The 16983-nt window shown below is 46.4% G+C and overlaps 1 long non-coding RNA gene across 1 annotated transcript; it reads left to right on the top strand.

Moving 5' to 3' along the window:
- Positions 1–12178: 12178 nt before the first annotated feature.
- Positions 12179–14505, top strand: LOC122230696. The gene is made up of 3 exons (XR_006207743.1): positions 12179–12362; positions 12667–12830; positions 14312–14505. It is a non-coding gene; the product is annotated as an uncharacterized LOC122230696 (long non-coding RNA).
- Positions 14506–16983: the final 2478 nt, after the last annotated feature.

Below are 16983 nucleotides of genomic sequence, written 5' to 3'. Positions count from 1 at the left end.
GGGCGTCAGTGGGAACGGAGACTGAGGAACAAGAGACTGAGACGTGTGTTTGGGTTTGGAGACTGGGAAGTATCCGAATGTGACTGCGTAAAGAGGGAAGCAGCCCTTGCACCTGCCTCTGGGTCCTTGATTTTCTTTTCCACAAGGAAATAGGGATCTTCATGTTGAGGTCTTTGTATCCCCAAAGGTCCACTGGACAGACTACAGGGCTGTCTAGAAACCTCATGCAATGATGTACAAAGTATTGGATGTATTGGATGTACTGGAGGTATTTGCCCATTTTTCTGGGGCGAGACACCTGAACGTTACTCAGATTTATAAAATGGCACATGATTCTGCACGAGTTAACATCATAAGCCCAAGTAAGAGCACCCATGCCTGGGAACAGTGCAGAAGGCTGGAAGTCTGTGCCCTTCATGCTGATCTTTATGATTTACCCTCATCACTGCCCAGCTGTATCCTAGACCCACGTGCATGCCTCGTTCTTCCTACTTCTGCAAATTTCCATGGAGTTGACCATTAGCTCCCTTTCAAATCACTTTTAAACCAACAAAGAAAGGACAGATTGTTAATAAACCTGAAATATTTTGAAAAGAAAAGCCTTGTAATTTCTACATGAAAATAGATTCCATATGGTGTAAGGGAATAAACGTAAAAAATTTCACCAAGCCTATACCAGAAGACGTTACACTTGAATAACAACATAATTTTAAAGTATTAAAGGAATTCCTTAACGTAAGCTCAAGGGCAGTTATCTTAAAAGAAAATTATGTAGGGATTAAAACCTCTGGACATCAAAAAGTAACAGAAAAGATTAAAGGCAAATAAACTAAGAACAAAATATATGAAACATGTGTGACCAAGAATTAATATAATTAATCTATAAAAAAAAAAAAAACCTCGTAAATCAAGAACAAAAGATGAATTTTCCAAAAGACAAATGGGCCACGGACATGAGCAGTTAGCGTACAAACGATAAATTACAAAATGCTAATGCAAATGCGAGAAACTTTCATTTTACTTATAATAGAAGTAGTAAAATGAAGACAATGAGATTTTTCTTTAAGCTGTAACGATCAGTAAGAAAAAGCCATAAAGGGATGGAAACCTAGTACACCAGCTGATGGAGTTCGAATTAGCACCACATATTTAGAGAGTGACTTAATTGCTTTTAGTTGCTAACAAAAGTCCTAAAAATGTGTGTGTGTCGATTTAGCAATTTCACCTTTGGAAACTTGGTCTAATAAAATAGTCACTCACGTAGGTAAAGATGTGGGTTCAAGGATATTTATTACAATGCTTGTAATAGAACTAGAAACACTCTACTGTTTTACAATAGGATATCGGTTGAAGAAATTATGGCCCATGTTTACAATGGAACACCATGACTATTATGTATAACTTTGAAACCTATGTCTCTGGACATGGAAATATGCCAACAGTATATTAATAAGTGAAGAATGTGGATTATGAAATGAAAAGTACCATTCTCTTGCTCTTACAATATATGTAAATGTACAGAGAGGTACAGAAACTGATTATCCGAGCAGCACCATCCAATAGAAATATAATGGAAGCCCCATATGTAATTTTACATCTTCTAGAGGCCACACTGCAAAAGGTAGAAAGAAACGAATACAACTGATAATGTTTTATTTAACCCAGTATATTCACAATAGTTTAATTTCAACATGTAATCAACTTGAAAATTATTGAGATATTTTACAACTTTGTGGGTGTGTGTTAAATCTTTAAAATCTAATGTGTATTTCCCCTTACAACGCGTCTCCATTCAGGCTCGCCACATTTCATGTGCTCACTAGCCAAGAGGGAATAGTGCCTACCGACGTAGACAGCACAAGTCTAGAATCATATTCGCCAAGCTTTTAATAGAAGTTGAAACAATTAGTGCCCTGTGCGCTCTTTATGTTTTTGTGTCTTCTGGAATATATGACTTTTTTTCATAGAAGAAATAACTCAAAGAAATGTTTTTATTTACTCAGAGAAAGGAGTCCAAAGAGTCATTTGAATATCGGATCAGGCAGACGGTGGAAAATAGCATGGAGTGTCCTCAAAAAATTAAAGGTAGAACTACCCTACGATCCAGGAATTCCACTACTGGTTATTTGCCCAAAGAATACAAACACACTAACTGAAAAGGATACATGCATGGCTATGTTTATTGTGGCATTACTTACATTAGCCAAGATATGGAAGCAGTGTCCCTCGATAGATAACTGGAGAAAGAAGATGTGATATATATGATGGAATATTATTCAACCATAAAAAGAATGGGATCTTGCCATTTGCAACAGCATAGATAGCTCTAGAGAGTATAATACCAAGAGAAATCAGAGAAAGACCAATACCATCTGATTTCACCCATATGTGGAATTTAAGAAACAAAACAAACAAAGAGAAAAGAGAGAAACAATAAAACAGACTCTTAAATATAAAGAACAAGCTGATGATCACCAGCGTGGAGGTGGGTGGGGGATGGGTGAGAGAGGGGGAGGGGATTAAGAGCCCACTTCTCATCATGAGCGCTGAATAATGTACAGAAGTGTTGAATCACTATATTGCATCCCTGGAACTAATAGAACACGGTATGCTAATTATACTGAAATTTGAAAAAATAATAAGTTGAAGAAGCAGAAGGGAGAATCAAACACACTGACCACATACGCCTAGAAAATGGAACAGAATTTCTGAGCTCTCCATACATACGCTCCCAGGAACCCAGCGCACGAGGGTGCTTACTTGTTTTAAACAACACTGGTGTTTCGTTCAAGTAAAAATACTGATTAACAAAAAATAGCTATCCGGGGCTTTGGAAATCAGATAATTCCCTTTTAAAGATATTTCTGGAAATTCTATGGAGGTGTAATAAAAAACACACACACACACACATACACACGAAACACTTAAAGCTTTTCTTGCTGTGGATGTTGGCATTAAATGAAGAGTGTTTAGGGCAACATACCCTTCAATCAAGCCAGATTGATGGGTGGAAATGTTCCAGTAAGGATAACATAAAAATAGAATTATTATTTAATCACAATTTAAATTGTTGGAATATTTCCACATCAGGCAGAACTTAAAGGAACAAATAGAAATGACTTAGTCGGGGCGCCTGGGTGGCTCAGTTGGTGGTTAAGTGTCCAACTTTGGCTCAAGTCATGACCCGTGGTTCATGAGTTCGAGCCCCGCATCAGGCTCTGTGCTGACCACTCCAAGCCTGGAGCCTGCTTTGGGTTCTGTGTCTCCTTCTATCTCTGCCTCTCCCCTGCTCGCGCGCTCTCTCTCTCTCTCTCAAGTAAATAAACATTTAAAAAAAAAAAAAAAGAAAGAGCTTAGTCTTATCATTAGGACACACATGTAACAGACATAGGGATGCACCCAAGGAGCCACAGGAAGAAAAAGGTAAGTTGCCCAACTAATATCATTCTTGTAAGTGAGCGTGTTTTGCCACGTTTGAACCTAACCATTAATTTTATTTAACTCTACTGCCAACCTGTACGTTCATGTCTTATTTGCTGGGGCTTCCTCAAGAACTCCCATGGCACCTGCTATATGGTAGGTGCTTTTTACTACTTTGCTTAATAGCACTGTTTAGTGAGTGTCTATTACGTGCCAGACCCTGTTCTGCTTGTGGTCCGTCACAGAACAAGAGGCAAAAGCCCCCTAGCCTCATGAAGTTTCCATTCTTTTAAAAAAATTATTTTTTTTAACATTTATTCATTTTTGAGAGACAGAGACAGAGGGCGAGCATGGGAGGAGCAGAGAGAGAGGGAGACACAGAATGTGAAGCAGGCTCCAGGCTCTGAGCTGTCAGTACAGAGCCCGATGCAAGGCTCAAACCCACGAGCTCAGATCATGATCTGAGCCGAAGTTGGACGCTTAACCAACTGAGCCACCCAGGCACCCCGACGTTTCCATTCTAATGAAGGGAAACAGATCATAAACAGTACACATACAAATGAGTAAATTTTATAATATTGTACATGGTGATAAATGCAGTGAAAAAAAACCAGAGGGGGGTACAAACCCACGTTCATGACCGCACTATTCACAGTAACCTCCAGCTTGCATCAACCCAAGTGTCCATCGATGAATGGATAAACAAAATACGTTACATATGGACAGCCTTAAAAGGGAAAGAAATTCTAACGCGTGGTACCATGTGGATAAGTCTTGAAGAGATTAAGTTAACTGAAATGAAATAGTCATCAAAAGACACACACTGTGTAATTCCACTTATTTGAGGTATCTAAAATAGTCAAAGTCATAGAGACAGAAATAAAATGGTGGCTGATGGGGGTTGGGGGGTATGGGATGTTGTTGTTTAATGGGTACAGAATTTCAGTTTTGCAAGATGAAAAAGTTCTGGAGGCTGGTTGCACAATAAAAAATAATAAAAAAAAACTAGAGGAAGATAAAGTGGCTTAGGAGTGCTGAGGGCAAGGGTTCGGGGGTGCTCTCGATGTCCATGATGTGATTAGAATAGGTGTTTTAGCCTGAATGTTTGTGCTCACCCATTCACCTGTGGAAATCCCAACCCCCAGTGTGACAGCAGTAAAGGGTGGAGACTTTGGGAGATCGTGCGGGCGGAGCCACCACGATGGGATTTTAAGAAAGGAAGAGACACGAGATCTCTCTGCACCATGTTGAGGACAGCAAGATAGCCATCCGCAAACCAGGAAGGGGGCTCTCACCAGACACTGGGCCTGTCGACACCTTGATCTCGGACTTCCCAGCCTGCAGAACTACGGGAAATAAATGTTTGTTGTCTAAGCTGCCCGGTGGATAGTAATTTGTTCCAGCAGCCCAAACAGACTGAAACAATAAACTCGTCCTCACTGAGAAAGTAACGTTAGGGTAAGGATTGGAAGGAAGGAAGGGACTGGCCATCTGCATATCTGGAGGAAACTTGCATTCCAGGCAGAGAAAACAGCCAACACCAAGGAACAGGCCCGGCGTGTGTGAATAGCAATAAAGAGGCCAATGCAAGGGGAGTGGCATAAGGGGGAAAGAGAGGGTGATGGGGACATTTGGGATGGTAGCCTGATCACTAAGGCCTTGGGCACCATTCTAGGACTCTGACTTTTGTTTGGGAGGGGAACCACTGAGGGTCCCGAACAGAGGAGTGATGTGACTTGGCACAGGCTTTGAGGAGATCACTCTCACTGTATGGAAACAGGGAGATCATTAGACGGTCCGAAGGTGTTGCCACAATAAAAAAAAATGAATGAAGAAACAAATGAATAAGTGGGAAAATTAAGATCTTTTCAAGCAGTGACATGCTATCCCATAGTGACGAATTATCTTTACTCAAAGCAAATTCTGGCCTTTGCTCTTGGCTTCGGGAAGCTGATCTTTAGTTCCCTAGAATGTCCTGCCTGATAGGAACGTCTTTGTTTGCCTATGAGCTTTGACCACTGACACTCTCATAGCGTGATTCACGGCGGAGGCTCTGGAACATGCCATATCACTTCTGAACTCTGGAAGAACTGGAAGGCAAAGGTTTTAGGTTGACCCTTGGGAGGGGCGGGGAGCTAAAGCTCAGCCTCAGTGTGTGGGCAGTGTGTGACGGGGGGCCAGCGAAAGCTCTGGATCCTGACGCTGGGTTGGCAGGACTCCTATGAGCGCTGTCACATGTCATAGCCAGGAAGAGGAATGCAGTACAGGACTCCATGAGAGAAGACCACGAAAGCTTTATGTTTGCCCCCCTTCCCCACCCCGATCTTGCCTTGTGTGTCCCCTCCTTCAGCTGGTTCAGATTTAAACCCTTTTACTGTAATAAAACTTTAATTGCAAACATAGTACTTTCCTGAGCTCCATGAATAATTCTAGAAAAATTATCAAACAGGAGGGAGGCTGTGAAAAGCTCCAAATCTGTCACCTAGTCAGAAGTGAGGGTGGCCCTGAGGACCCCTAGACTTGCAGCTGGTGTCTGAATCTTGGGCTGATAGGGTAGGTGTGTGGAGAACGGTGCCCTTGGCCTTGAGTTTGGCAACCAATTGCAATTACGTATTTCATTTACGGTCTCTATTCAAAGATATCGCACACATTCTTTTATAGATTGTTACTTCCTGGACCAGAAGCTTGCAGACACTAGCCCATGGGCCAGATCTGGCCCCCTGCTTATGTTTGTAAATAAAGTTTTATTGGAACACAGCCATGCTCGTTCCATTACATATCCTCCTTGGCTGCTTTCCTACTGTTACAGCCGAGTTGAGTAGCTGCAACAGAAACTGTATGGGCTGCAAAGCCTAAAATATTTACTCTCTAGCAAACTGTCTCGAACAGAAAAAGTTTGCCAGTTTCTGATCTGGACCTGAACTTGACCTGGGAATCGGGAGTATGGGCTCAGAGGGTCACTAAATGTGGGCTAATTATTATTATCTTTCACAGGACAACAGTTGGGCAGGACATACAGGACAAGGAAAGTGAATCGCAGTAATGAATTCAGCAAACGAAGTGCAAATTACCAGATAGGCGTGGCATTATTACGTGATAAATGTGAAATGATAAGCTTCCAGGTTGGCCCCCTAACCTCTTTGTCATCAAAATATATTCTATAGAGCAATTTTTATTTTGTCCCCATGACACATATTTCCAATTTTAGGCTAAGCAAGGGTGGTAATTTACATTAAAAACTCTACAGGGGCGCCTGGGTGGCTCAGTCGGTTGAGCGTCCGACTTCGGCTCAGGTCACGATCTCACGGTTTGTGAGTTCAAGCCCCGCGTCGGGCTCTGTGCTGACCAGCACAGAGCCCGCTCTGGATCCTCTGTCCCCCCTGTCCCCCTTACCCCTCCCCCAATCATCCTCTCTTTTTCTCTCTCACTCAAAATAAATAAATAAATAAACTTAAAAAAAAAGAAGTGAAAGAAGCGATGGGGTGCCTGGGTGGCTCAGTCAGTTAAGCGTCCGACTTCGGCTCAGGTCATGATCTCCCGGTCTGTGAGTTCGAGTCCCGTGTCAGGCTCTGTGCTGACAGCTCAGAGCCTGGAGCCTGCTTTGGATTCTGTGTCTCCCCCTCTCTCTTCCCCTCCCCCACTCATGCTCTGTCTCTCTCTGTCTCAGAAATAACTAAACATTAAAAAAAAAATAAAAAAATAAAACTCTACAAACCCATCACTTCTCAGCCTTTTGGCTAAGATCAAGTATAAAAACTACAAACCTTGCCAACCACTGAGATAATAGATGTTCAACTCTTAAAAAAAAAAAAGCCAACTGGCATCATTCTGTCCGGAGATTAGATCAAATTCCATTCCGAATCCTGCAGAAAGTGAAATGCTGCCCTGAGATGTCTACAAGACCCCAGAGGCCACATTTGTGGGGCCGCCCCTCACACAGAGCTGCACCTCTGCGATGCTGGCTCTGTTCCCAGCATTTCCTCCCACCTGTGCCAGCTGTCACCACCCTGCCTCACTGAGTCGTCTTCGACACTCAGCCACGTGTCAACACTTACACACGTTCTCTTCCGGTGTTTCGGAACTTGCCGAACCTTGGGAGAGACAGGACAACATGGCAGTCCGCACTGGGAACTCAGAGTGAATGCTGTAGAACCCTGGTTCCCAAACTGTGTGCCAAGGCACCCTGGGGTGCTGCAGCCAACTCCCAGCAGTGCTGGAAGATATTTTACGTTTTCGAAGGAAACAAAGGGATGTTCAGTCGGGCACTGCACACGTTACTAACTCAAAGTAGTTCACTGTTTCAACAGCAGATTGCGCTACGCTCCTTTCAATGACACCTTTGTGACTCGTCGATGTTTGAGGTTACTGATGTTACAAGCACGTCTAGAGAGAAACTCAACATGGAACAGGAAATGAGGGCGGAGGCATCTAATCCGATTCCAAAGTTGAGAGGTTCGCACCGCCCAAGATGCACGCATCTGATTGGTAAATCATTGTGATTACTTAACAATAAAATAAAATAAGTTTTCATTTAACTTTTCTTGCAAACTGCCGCTAAGTTGTTAGGCCATATTAAGCTGTTTGAGCTTACCACTTGATAAAAGAACCATTAGGTGGGGCGCCTGGGTGGCTCAGTGGTTAAGCGTCCGACTTCAGCTCACGTCACGATCTCCCGGTCCGCGAGTTTGAGCCCCTCGTTGGGCTCTGGGCTGATGGCTCAGAGCCTGGAGCCTGCTTCCGATTCTGTGTCTACCTCTCTCTCTGTCCCTCCCCCGTTCATGCTCTGTCTCTCTCTGTCCCAAAAATCAATAAACGTTGAAAAAAATTTAAATCTGCCCAGCGACCTAACACAGAGCATGGAACACTTCCCTTCTCCTCCCTATCGCTACAAAGTTTAAATTTTGTCTACACTCAGAAGGCAGGCTTGTATAGCATGTCAGTTTCCTCCTGCAAGTAAATAACCCTGGTAAGCGGTGGGGGCCAAACCTGGTCATTTTATCCAGCAGCTATGTCTGTTTCCTCAAACGGTTTCTGCAAAATTAATGAAAGTTTTCTTAGCCATGTCATCCGTGGGCTTCGTTGGAGCACACACACCAGCCTCTCGCTTTAACCTTTATTCCGTTCTTATTTAAAAGAACGTTGTCCAGCTTTGCCAGTTTTGGGGCGGGGTGGCATGGAAAGAACAGAATCTTTCGCAAGAGCAGGTCTGACCTGCCGTTTACGAAGGCTTTGCCTGCGCTGTTTGCTCTGAAGTCCGAGTACCGTGTTCCCTCTGCCTCCTCCATACCCATCACTGTCCAACGGCTGACAGAATGATGGACACACAAAATCATTCTTTCCCGGAGCAGAAATCTCTTGCCCCAAGGGGTTTTGGGTAGTTCCTCTGGCACATCTTTGGCCATCAGTCTCCTTTAAAATGGGATCCATATTCCGCTCTGCATTGCAAGAACCACCTGTTCCCGTGTTTCTTTGCATTAATTTGCATTAATCCCCACGGCAAACAGGACCTCTGCATTGCTGACAACACTCTGAGGGGGCCGTTTCCGGGGCATAGATGTGATAAGTGAGGAGGAACATGGCATTCTTGAGGCTTTGGTTGGGAATGCCTGCTTAGAATTATTTCTTGTTCATCCATGCTAAGGAGCAAACATCTCCTGAAATTTCAGGTGGACAGTCCGTGTTTCATTTTCTCTGTACACAGAGAGATCTCAATCTAATCTCAACCGCATCATTCCAAAAAAAAGAAAAATGACTCCTACTGTTCCAAGCACTGGACTAAGGGCTTAGAGTCGCTGGTCTCCATATGTGACTGCCATCAATTACTTCCCATGCCGCACGCACCCACTGTTTCTCACTTGAAGAGATGGAGTGCATTTCTGCTTCCTTTGAATCTGGGCTTGGCCCTTTGGTCTGCTCTGACCATCACAAGGTCGTGATAATGACACTGTGCCAGTTCTAGGCCTAAACTTTCGGAGGTCTGGGGGCTTCTGCTTCTTTTCTTTCTTGGGAGCCAACTGCCAAATGAGAAGTGCAACTATGCGGACACTTCCATGCTGGGAGGTGGCCCAAGTGTCTGGATGGAGAGGCCACGGAGCCACACAGAGGGAGAGCGAGCACCGCTTGGACGGCCTCCAGCCATTCCTGCCGTGCCAAGTGAGGTGCGAGACGTGTGCGCGAAGAAGCCATCTTGGATGTTCCAGCCCAGAAGAACCACCAGCCGAGCACAGCCTCTAGGCAGAGTTGTGAGATCACAAACCGTCGTTGTAGGTCACTAAGTTTTGGGTTGATGTGTTGGGTGGTAGCCAATAACTAGAACTATCCTTAATAAGTATTATTTCATTTAATAAACATAACCACCAACTTGGTGAGGTACAATCTGCCCAGCCCCCCCAAGCACCCCCCCCACCCCATTTCACAAGGGAGGAAACTGAGGCTTGGAGAGCTACATGATCTGTCTGATGTCACACAGCTAACTGTGACATGGCTGAACCGGCACATGGTCCCAGGCCTGCCTGATTCCCAAAGCTCGGGGTGTCCTCTGTTCAAAAGAAATCTGTTAAAATGCTTGGATTAGCAGATGCTCATAGCTCCTGACTACCCTTCCCTTCATGTTTCCCTAAAAGAAACCCCCGTGTCAGACTTTTCACAAAGATGGACTGTGGCCATGTGAAGCACGTCTGGGAATGACAGCTGCTGACAGGGACGGAGAGGACAAGGGGACAGCTGGGGAAGGAGGTAGCGTTTGTCGAACAGCTACCATGTGCTTCTTGGGCATGGTGGACTGACAGAATCCTCAGGCAAGCCGGCAAGTATGCATAACCACGTCTGCTTTACAGATGAGAAAACTGAGCACAGAAGTTGAGGAACTTGCCCAAAGCAGCCTGCAAGCAAATCGCGAAGACAGCATTTGACCGCAAGCCTGTCCAGCTCCTAAGTCTGCAGTCTTTCTGATCTAATGAAAACCAAAGACCTGGCCCTATGTGCACAACTCTGAGATTTTTAATGTTGGAGGTGTGGGCATTTCCAGTTTTTACGTTTTACTTTGCAGTACCCTCATTTTGCTAAAGCCAAAAGGCAACCCGGGGACAGAAACAGAGGAAAAGAATGACACGTTTCAAAGAAAGACCCGCGAGAACTAACTGAAATGCAAACCTATTCAGGACAGCGAAACAAAATCGGGAAAACGCCTGGTGTGGGTGGAGGTGGCGGGAGGCCCAATGCGCAGGACCCATCCTAGCAGCCGGGTCTGGAGGCCTCCCTGCAAAACTCCTTCGGCAGGACTACCAGTTGTTACGGTGGTTTCTAAGGAACTTTAGAATGTTTTGGGGAGTCACCCCTTTGTAAAAGTCACCGCTCTGCCCGTCACGGCCCCTTTAAACGATAACAGCAAAGATTCCAGCAAAGAACTTGTGGCCCCATGGAATCGCCTGTAGTTCCTGTCCCTGCATCCTGGGACAGTCTGCCTGCCCTTGTGAAGGTGTGGGCGTGCGTGCATGTGCACACACACACACACACACACACACACACACCGGTGCACACACCCTCACTCACGCACACATGCTCACTCGCACCTGGTGGACCTCACAGCACACTGCCTCTATCAGCAAACCAAGCACTGTCCTAGTTTCCCTTGGGTCCCCTAGTTACTTAAGAGTCAACATGGATAGCGCTCTCTTTCTCAAAACAGAGGCTCTGGGGACCAGCCGAGTGCTGTCTGTGTTCCATGGTCTTCCCGGTCTGTCCCTGCATTCCTTTTTCCCCTGCCCGTGTCCCCAACACAGAAGGGACACAGGCATCTTTGGAATTCTCCCCCTTCCTCAGACCCATGGCAGGTGCAGAGGCTCTGGAGGTCTGTGCTGCTCGCCGGCTTGCCTTGGGAGGGAAGGCAGGACTGGCTACTCCTGGGCGTCCCCCTCTCCGGCCTCTGGTCTCCTCTCACTACAACCAGGAGTTCTACAGCAGAGCTCTTAAGGGATCCTCCTTCCTCTGACCTACCGAGACCAGAGAGTCTTTTCCGGTCCGCAGACTGCCATGCTGGGGAGGACCATTCTGTCCTTCGAGCTCTGAAAGACTCAGCCCTGTCAATGCCGTGTGGGGGGCTCTCGTCAGGGTCCTCCCGGGAGGACTGATGCATGGGTGGGTCTGTGAGCACCTGTGGACTTTGCCCCCTGCCCCATACACAGGACCCTCTGGTTAGAAACACACATGTGGGTCTGGCTTAGTAATTAGATATGTGACTGGTACCCTCCTTTTTTTTTTTTTTTTTTTTTGCTGCCAAGTAATTGCAGCCCCTGGTTCACCCCAAGAATGACTCTCTTATTAAAAAGTAGAAGAGAGGAGAGGAAAGCCTTATTAATCCACCCACATGCGCTGGTAGAGCTCCTGGTGAAGTAGGCGAATTAACAGTCCCATTTTGTAATTCTGCTTAAAACAAAGTAGCAAGAGGCAGCCCTGTTGCCACCCCTCTCCCCACCTCATAAATGCTTCTGGTGGCTTTGGACAACTGGAGCTTATGAGAGCCTGAGTGACAATATTTTCGTAGCTGTGGAGTCATCTGCCATACCATGGATCTTGGGCTCCAGGCTCCGTGACCATGTATGATACCGTATCTTACTTCCTCCTCTATCCAGAGCCGTAAGATGGTGTTTCTTGTCCTCTCCACAGCTGCCTGAAAATGATCTGTGAAACTGTCTGAAGAGACTCTTCCGTCATCGCTGCAAGGCAGGGCTCGGGCTACGTACGGCTGAGCAGGCACGTGTTCTCAAATAAGAAAGGTTATGTAGGAAAGAGGGAGGACAGATCAAAGATCGGGACAGTGACTTGGTCAAGTCATGAAATCCTTCCGAGCCTCAGTGTTCTCATCTGGAAAATGGGAATAAGAACACATGCATTTGCTGCACAGAGTTATTTTAAGGCTTAAACAAGGTGGAGGTCTCGATCGGGTAAGCTCAGAGTTAATCGCTTGAAGACCTTGGTCTTACGATCTTTCCCAAGGCCTAGGTTGATTTTATTTTCTTCATCTCTAAGGGGAGGAAATGCACACCTAGGGAGGTTCATAAAATTGCCAGGCCTGGGTTTATGACAGGCAGAGCAGGGGTGGGGGCACCTGGGAGCTCTGGCTGCTTTGGGGTGGTCCCCACGCAGCATCTTGGTGGTTCCATTTCTGTTAAGGAGGAAGACGCGTGGGTGTGGGTTTCTCCTCTCTGCATCTCAAAGTCATTCTTCCTTTATGGCAACACATAATAGGCGTTTGCTGAATTGATTTGATGAGACTCTAAACAGAGCAACACAAAATAAAATGGCCTTGGGAAAAGACGATAGTGAAGTGACCAAGTTTTCGATGAAGACCAAGCAAATAGATGGGTTTCATAAGAAGTCCATGCATCACCGAGAGCAGAACTGCCTCAGTCGTAAGTATACGGGAGTCAAGGCTCCTAGAGTTGGAAGGTCTTTACAGATTCTCTTTCTTCAACTCTCGTCTCACAGGTAAGGAAAATAAGAGGAAGGGATTTGGCCAGAGTGACCCAGAAGACGAAAGGTGTTGCCAGGTCCTTCCTAATCGCTATATTTCCAGTAAACCCAGGACCATAAGTGCATCAAAAAAGTGGCCAAAGTTCCAGACCCGTATTTGCAGTTCTTAATCCAGAATACCAAGCTATGGTGGGTTCATCAAGGCTCAGTCAGAGCCCCTTATCCAACCAGATCCCAGAGGCCGGCAGGGCGGAATGTTGAGACCTCTTAGGCACTAGAAATATATCACAAGGCTGACCATGACCCAGAAAGACCCCCCAAAGATGCAACATGGAACCTGGATGGGACGTAAGAGGACGGTGTCCATGTAGAGGATGGATGAATAGTTGTTGTTGTGTTGTGTTGTGTTGTGTTGTGTTGTGTTGGCAGGAGGCTGAATGGGAGAAATAGGGGGAGACAGGAAGGTGTCAGAAAAGTGGCACAGGGTGGGTAAGAACAAGAAAGTTCCTGCACGAACTGAGGCAGGTGGGAGAAAGAACGCCAGGGCCAAACTTCTAGAACTGGAGTGTAACACATCTGCCTGGCTCCAAAAAGACAAAAACAAAGAAGAACAAAACAAAAAAATCCAAAGGGATGCCCAGGCACAAGGAATGGATGTAAAAGCAGCACAAGTCTAGTGTGGACGGAATGGAACAGCTGGCCTGGCGCCCCATTAACTATCTTAGGATCCAGAAAGAGGATTGTCTAGAGGTGGTAGTCGTAGTTCCAATTATGTTGGAAAGGCTACAGGGGGGAGAAGGCAGACGGGTCCCGTTCTGCAAACTGTACCCAGAACCCACTTCACCCAGAGGGAAAGGAAAGGAAACCAAAGGCAGAGGAGTTGATGCATAAAGGTTTCTAAAACATTTATTTCCAAAACACACTTTAAAAAAAAAAAGTTGAGAACTAGTGGCAATAAGATCTAAGGGCTGGGGTCCTTTTTTACTGAGCTGACATTTCTCAGTCCTACAGTGGACAACAAGGAAGGGAGGGCAGAGCTCTCTCCACAGAGCCCTGGGTCGTATCTGGAGGAAAACCAAAGCCTCGAGGTCTCCTCCCACTTCTGGTCTTCAGCATATTTTTGGAAATATATGGTACGGTTAACGTCCCATTCTCATAAAGATTTGAGCCTTGAAATCTCTGACTTTATTCACAGCTGGACCTGGGCCTATTGACCATTGCTTAAGTGATTCCATGCCTGGGGGAGCCTAAGTTGGGGCTTTCATGTTCAAAGGACACGGTCCATTGAAGACTTGGAATATGGACTTGCTCTGATGTTCTTAGTCTTTGGTTCTCATAGCCAAAATAAGGCTGATTTCAAAAAGGTGACTGTTATTATCTTCCTCTCTTCCCCCACTTTCCATATTATCAACTGTTCAAGGGCAGAGGAGGATAATGCTACATAGGAGCGGAGGAGTGGCCGTGCCGGCAGAGTTTAACTTGGGCTCTCAGTGTTTCTTTCCAGTCGGCAAACATCTCCACGACACCCTTCTGTTATGAAAAGCACACCATGTCAGATGAGCCTTTCAGCTGCACTTTGAGGGTTGGACTTGAGATAAAAGAAGAAAGATTTTGAAATCTGTATTCAGCCAGCATTGTCTGAAATTCCAAATCGGCACAAATTTAAAGGAGGGTCCCCATTCTTTCCTTTCATTGGCAGCATAATGGGAATGTTAACCGTTGTCCCAGCTCAAGCCATCAAGACGGGCTGGTTTAGTTCAGCCCAGGAACAGGCTCCAACACTCAGGGGCGTCGAGCTGGGCGGGGGCGGGGTGTACCCCATGGTTGGGTCACGTGGTGCTGCAGCGTAGGGGGAGGGCACACACAGGAGCAATGGGCAAGCAACAGGTGAGAGCACTGCTTGTTGGCTTGTGATGAGACCACGCACAGGTCTGGGTGGGTGTTAGGAAAATACACTTGGTGCTGGGCCAGCCCGGGAGGTCCTGGGGAGGCATACCTGGCAGAGACTTGCGGTTCCCTCCCAGGGGAAGGGGGCAGTGCTTCCTGTGGGAGAAAATGTGATAGAGGTATGTGACTGGAGACAAATTAAATACCCATCAGGAGCTAAATATCGCGTAGGCGTGTGGCATGTAGAGCTTTTCGTGTAGACGCACGAACTCATTCATGGTTCCCTAATTTGCAGAGGTGGAAACTGGCAGCTCAGAGAGTTAAAGGGCTGTGAGAGCTGTTTTTCCTCCCCGTCCCAGCCTCGAGGGCCTAGAGCTCTGGGCTGGGGTGGCCAACCGGAAGCGTTTATAGGACCCTGCCTTGCTCTGGGGCACAGCACACACTGGCCGGCCTTTATCCGCCAGACCAAGAACTGCTGCTTTAACTGGGACAGAGAGTGACAGCTTCCCATCAGCACCAAGCACCATGCACTGTGGGAAGAGCTGGCCTAAGCTAACCTGCTCCACTGGACGGCAAGACGCTTGCTTCCAGGCTCCTGAGGGGAACTCACCTTGTGTCTCTCTCCCGCTTGACTTGGCTCAAAGAGATGTAACCATATGGGGGCACCTGGGTGGCTCAGTCGGTTAAGTGTCCGACTTCGGCTCAGATCAAGATCTCATGGTTTATGAGTTCGAGCCCCGCGTCGGGCTCTGTGCTGACGGCGCGGAGCCTGGAGCCTGCTTCCGATTCTGTCTTCCTCTCTTTCTGCCCTTCCCTTGCTCATGCTCTCTCTCTCTCTCTCTCAAACATAAATAAACACTAAAAAAAAGAGAGAGAGAAAGAAATGTAACCATAGCCATGGAAGCCCAGAAAACAGAACCCATGCCGAGCAGTTCAATCGAGGGATTTTTAAAAGGGAACCTGGTTATAGAGGTTTTGGAAGAGCTGAAAAAGAGACAGAGGGGCAAATTGAAGATCAGAAAGATGTGACCACTCTTAGAGCTAGAGGGACAAAGGGCAGAGATAGTGGCACCAGAACATAAGAGCCAGGCCTGCCTAGGTGGAGCCGAACCTTGGAATTGGAAACATGGGGGTAGCGGCCCCTGGGATCTGGAAGCACTGGGAAGGGTGAGCACACCTGCTCTCAGTTTCCCATGGGCTCTTCCCATTGGTGAACCTCACAGGAAGCCAGTGGACAAGGAAGCCTGGGAAACGTAATTTTTAGGGGGCTGATGCCACATACAGCAGAACAGAAGCGCAGAGACTAGATCTAAGGCCAAATAGGCAAATGACCGATATACTATAGGACGAGACTACAAGTAACACACATATTCACCTATGGTGAGTTATATGTCACCTACCCATCTGCCCTCCATAAGCCACTAGGGAAGCCATCAGCAGAGAGAGAAGGGAAAAGCCTCTGGGCTATTTCTTTTCTTCCTTCTTAATACATGTGTCAGCTTTGGATCCTTCTCTGTGGCCCCTGTTGGTTGATCCCGGGCTGGTCACTTCCGATAGCCTGATTGTTAGTATACTAATTGCGGAGAATTTCGTGGTCTCTTTTTCTCAAACGTCTCACTCTAGGATTTGCAGTAGAATATCTTCCTTGACTCTGTATCCACATTTCCTGTTGTCTTTACTCTTATTTGGTGCTGCACTATTCAGGGCAAATGTTGGAGTGGGGACTCGCCTCTAATTTTCTAAAGAGGATTGCAAACAGCTCAGGAATGCCACCTGGTCTCTGCATTATTATAGACCAATAGATTGATACATGTCCCAGTCTTTAGTGGGAAGGGGACATCCTCTATCTAATCTTGGTGCTGGTGGGAGAAGTGTCCCCTTCCCCACTCATTGCTTTTACACATGCTCTGGGTCATTATCTGTGACTCTATCACCCTCCCCCCACCCTGCCAGCCACTCAACTGTTGTGTTCGCTATTTTTGCCCTTTCATGTGTGGATTGTAGGAACAGAAATGAGTGGATTAATCACCATGTTTGTGCCTCAAGCCCCTCTTACGCCAGCTGGCAAAGCAATTCATGCCTCACCTTTCAGCTGACCTGTCTTCCTATATATGGAGACATATATAGAGCCCTATTTTCCTATGTGCTCACCGTAAGACAGGGCCCAGGAGATCACCCCATTTCCTGGGCCCCAAGGACGGTTAT

Source organism: Panthera tigris, chromosome C2 (assembly GCF_018350195.1).
Source record: "Panthera tigris isolate Pti1 chromosome C2, P.tigris_Pti1_mat1.1, whole genome shotgun sequence".
NCBI lineage: Eukaryota > Metazoa > Chordata > Mammalia > Carnivora > Felidae > Panthera > Panthera tigris.
Note: the sequence above shows the minus strand (reverse complement) of the source record. Positions and strands in the feature narration are given on the sequence as shown.